Source organism: Ornithorhynchus anatinus, chromosome 6 (assembly GCF_004115215.2).
Source record: "Ornithorhynchus anatinus isolate Pmale09 chromosome 6, mOrnAna1.pri.v4, whole genome shotgun sequence".
Taxonomy (NCBI): domain Eukaryota; kingdom Metazoa; phylum Chordata; class Mammalia; order Monotremata; family Ornithorhynchidae; genus Ornithorhynchus; species Ornithorhynchus anatinus.
Genome location: NC_041733.1, coordinates 3,442,175 through 3,445,927, shown reverse-complemented (window position 1 = coordinate 3,445,927; position 3,753 = coordinate 3,442,175). Strand labels below are relative to the sequence as shown.

The 3,753-nt window shown below is 48.8% G+C and overlaps 1 non-coding gene across 1 annotated transcript; it reads right to left on the bottom strand.

Annotated features, from left to right (window-relative positions):
• Nucleotides 1-438: 438 nt before the first annotated feature.
• On the bottom strand, nt 439-576 carry LOC114813026. Its single transcript, XR_003760637.1, has one exon. It is a non-coding gene; the product is annotated as a small nucleolar RNA SNORA7 (small nucleolar RNA).
• Between the last annotated feature and the right edge of the window lie 3,177 nt (nt 577-3,753).

Sequence of the window (3,753 nt, the reverse complement as noted above, 5' to 3'; positions counted from 1 at the left end):
GTCCCTGCCGGCTGGAGAGACCGAGGCCGAGATGGAGCAGGGCTGAGATGGATGTTTCAAAAGATTAAAAGGGTGCAATCAGGACGGACCTGGAATTACTGTTCTCCGGGCTCACAGCACAACACTGAAGGGCATCCATTCAGTCAGTCGGTCAATCGAATGTCTTGAGCGCTTACTGTGTGCAGAGCCCTGAACTAAGCACTTTGGAAGTGTCTCGTCTTATGCCGTTGAGTCATTTCTGACCCATAGAGACACTACGGACATGTGTCTCCCAGAGTGCCCCGCTCTCCATCTGCAATCGTTCTGGAAGTGGATCCATAACAGTTTCGTAGTAAAAATCCAGAAATGTTTTACCAATGCCTGCTTCCACGTAGTAAACCCGAGTCTCCGCCCTCGACTCTATCCCTCGCCGCTGCTGCCCAGCGTGGGTCAGTTTTGACTTGTAGCAGATGGCCTTCCACTCGCTAGCGACCGCCCAAGCTAGGAATGGAATGGGTAGGCCTCTGCTTGACTCTCCCTCCCATAGCCGAGACTAGCAGAGGACTGGAAATTCTCCAGGTGCGACGTTGAGAGGAGCTGGAAGTGTACGATTTGACAACCTAACAGACACAGTCGCTGCCCACACTGAGGACAAGACCAAAACGAAACGGGAATAGTTGTTTCTCTCATAACTCATATTTTAATAAGACACTGTGAATAGAATGCAGATTTTTCAATAGTAATTATTGAGCGCTTACTACGTGCAGAGTACTGTACTAAGCACTTGGAATGTACAAATCGGTAACAGATAGGGACAGTCCCTGCCCTTGGACGGGCTCACGGACTAATCGGAGGAGATGGACAGACAAGAACAATAGCAATAAATAGAATCAAGGGGGTAATCTGTGAGCATTTTACCTATATCATGCATTTATCTAGATGTAGCATGATATAAGGATGTTTTAAGGATCGGTCCTCCCTTCACGTGGGGTCGGCGGAGATGTGCAAGCTCCCCGTGGGCAGCCTCCCTGTGGGCAGGGGACGTCTGCCGATTCTGTTATGCTCCAGTTGATCAGTTGTATTTATTGAGCATCTACTAAGTGCTGCACTAATCGCTTGGGAAAGTACAATATAACAGAATTGATAGAAACATTCCCTACCCACGGTGCTCTCCCAAGCACTCGTAGTGGAGTAGAAGAATGGTAGAGCAGGAGAATATTTACATAAGTACTGTTGGGCTGGTGTACGCAGCCAACCGCATAGTCGATGCAGAGGGGAAGGCGCTTAAGGGAAATAAAGGGCTTAATGGGGGAAGGCCTCTTGGAGGAGATGTGATTTCAGGAGAGTTTTGAAGATGAGGAGAGCGGTGGGCTGCCGGATATGAAATGGGGAGGGAGCTCCGGGCCTGAGGAAGAATCAGGGCAAGGGATTGGTGGTGGGGTAGGCGAGAGCGAGGTACAGAGAGTAGGTTGGTATTAGAGGAGTGGAGCTTTATCCGGTTTGCATTTGATTTTTCATGTAAGTTGTCATATTTCATTGTGGAACATCACATTCTAGGCAAATCTGAGCTTCACAGCATGTGGAGCCCCACAGTGTTGCCAGTAAACGAGCCTGAGAAATTGTCGTTGCTTTCACTTTGAGATGTATCTCCACACCCGCTGCACTCTTGTCTCTACCAGCTTTGAGTAGCTCTAATTTGCGATTTGGACACTTTGGATCTGGGCCAAGGGAGAAGAAACGTGCTGTCGAGCAGTGGTGAGAACCTTGAGGATCAGAGAATGAGAACCTCAAAGAATCCACCAACCGCGGTCCTGCCGGAAACAGAATGGATGGAATGATTTCTTTGGGAGGCAGCATTTACTGAAATGGAATGGAAATAATTTGTGAAGTCAGTTTACCATGCCGCGTTTGGCCTCAGGCAAACAGGGGAAAGAGGAAAAGATGGCATACTGGAAACTCGTTATTTCTTTCATTTGTCCACGTTTGTTTCAGTGGTCTAAGGAGTCGGTTCCTAGTAAAATATGTGTCAGGCTTGAAAAACGGGCAGGATTTGCACGTGGACCCCCAGTAACTAAGAAATGATAGCAAAGTGAGGACTCACTATTAATAATGATATTGGTATTTGTTAAGCGCTTACTATGTGTCAGCTATTGCGTGGCTCAGTGGAAAGAGCACGGGCTTTGGAGTCAGCGGTCATGAGTTCGAATCCCAGCTCTACCACTGTCAGCTGTGTGACTGTGGGCAAGTCACTTAACTTCTCTGTGCCTCAGTTACCTCATCTGTAAAATGGGGATGAAGACTGTGAGCCTCACGTGGGACAACCTGATTACTCTGTATCTACCCCAGCGCTTAGAACAGTGCTCTGCACATAGTAAGCGCTTAACAAATACCAACATTGTTGTTATTATTAAAATGGGGATTAAGACCGTGAGCCCCACGTGGGACATCCTGATTCCCCTGTGTCTACCCCAGCGCTTAGAACAGTGCTCTGCACATAGTAAGCGCTTAACAAATACCAACATTATTATTATTATTATTATTGTACTAAGCACTGGGATGGATAGAAGAAAATCAGGCTGGATACAGTCCCTGTCCCATGTGGAGCTCCACAGTCGCAATCTCAATTTTACAGATGAGGTAACTGAGGCGCAGAGAAGTCAAGTGATTTGCCCAAGATCACACAGCAGGCAAATGGCAGAGGCAGAGAACTCCCGACTCCCGGTCCAGGCCAGTGCTCTATCCACTCTGACTCAAGGATGTTGACTTGGACTTTGGTGATGAATATCTTTATGGGTTCTGGCAGGGGTGGAGCTGACCCTTCCTTCCTGCTTTGTCTCCCTCCAGTCTCCTCGGCTCTTTATATTCGCTGAGTTCAACGAATGTGAAAATGAGACAGGAACGGGGAGGGAGAGTAATGATGACTGTGGTATTTGTTAAGCGCTTACTATGTTCCAGGCACTGTACTAAGCACTGGAGTGGATACAAGCAAATCAGGTTGGACAAAGACCCTGTCCCACGTGGGGCTCACAGTCTCAATCCCCACTGGGCAGATGAGGTAACTGAGGCACAGAGAAGTGACGTGACTTGCCCAAGGCTACACAGCAGACAAGTGGTAGAGTCAGGAGACTGAAAGTCCAGGGTGATTCTGGGTCTAATAGAGGGGCAGCGGGGAGGAGAGAAAGACAGAGAGAGAGAAAAATGTGCTTGCGCACTGTTCCCCAAGCCTGTTCACCCAATCTCACCTCTGGCGGCCAAGGGATCCTCCGAGCAACCACGGTAGCCATTCCATTGGCATTTATTGGGCACTTACTATGTGCTAAGCACTGTTCCACCTGGGACAGGAGTATCCGCAGCAGCCATTAAGCTTGGCCCCTCGGAGTAGGACGAGGGTCCTCTCAGCAGGAGTTGGCCCATCTCAGCCTTTTGGGGCAACCAGCCCAGTCCTTCTAGACTTTGAGCCCATTTGTTGGGTAGCGATGGTCTCTATCTGTTGCCAAATTGTGCTTTCCAAACACTTAGTACAGAGCTCTGCACACAGTAAGCGCTCAATAAATACGATCGAATAAATGAATGAATACAATGGTAGTCCACACCTTGGAAGTCCACAGCCTGGCCAGGCTTCAGATGTTGACAGCAAACCTCCTGTGTGTCCAAGGAGAAAGCCAATGTTCTGGTTCTCCAGTCTCGCCCCAGTCCTTGATCCCTACCTTATTTCTCCCTCTTCACCTCACTCCAGCCTCTGGCCCTGGCCGACCGTCCAACCCTTGTAACCCA